The sequence below is a fragment of the Penaeus monodon genome, chromosome 31 (assembly GCF_015228065.2).
Source record: "Penaeus monodon isolate SGIC_2016 chromosome 31, NSTDA_Pmon_1, whole genome shotgun sequence".
NCBI classification, from domain to species: Eukaryota; Metazoa; Arthropoda; class Malacostraca; order Decapoda; family Penaeidae; genus Penaeus; species Penaeus monodon.
The window spans coordinates 32,175,291-32,175,528 of record NC_051416.1 but is presented as its reverse complement, the minus strand read 5'-3'; the positions used below and the strand labels follow the sequence as shown (position 1 = coordinate 32,175,528).

Sequence of the window (238 nt, the reverse complement as noted above, 5' to 3'; positions counted from 1 at the left end):
AAGCTCTAAACCTCCCATGGGATTCGAAAAGCAAGACAACGAAGCAGCTCATTCCAGGTGTCTCATGACCCGTTCGCAGGAGTTCGGGGTTTCGTGTAAGTGAAGAGCTCATTTGACGTCGACAAGCAAAGCAGATGAGGAAATTGGACCTCATGGAAGGCTCGCGAATGTAGGTCAGGCACTCAGTCCAGCAGGCTTGGTCGGGGAGTGCCAGTGTGGCACCTGGTGGAATTTCGGG

The 238-nt window shown here is 53.4% G+C and overlaps 1 protein-coding gene across 1 annotated transcript in view; it reads left to right on the top strand.

The window, feature by feature from the left end:
- The window catches only part of LOC119593176 (orexin receptor type 1-like), a gene marked incomplete at its 5' end in the record, with an annotated part of 128,215 nt that overhangs the window by 120,571 nt on the left and 7,406 nt on the right, over positions 1-238 (top strand).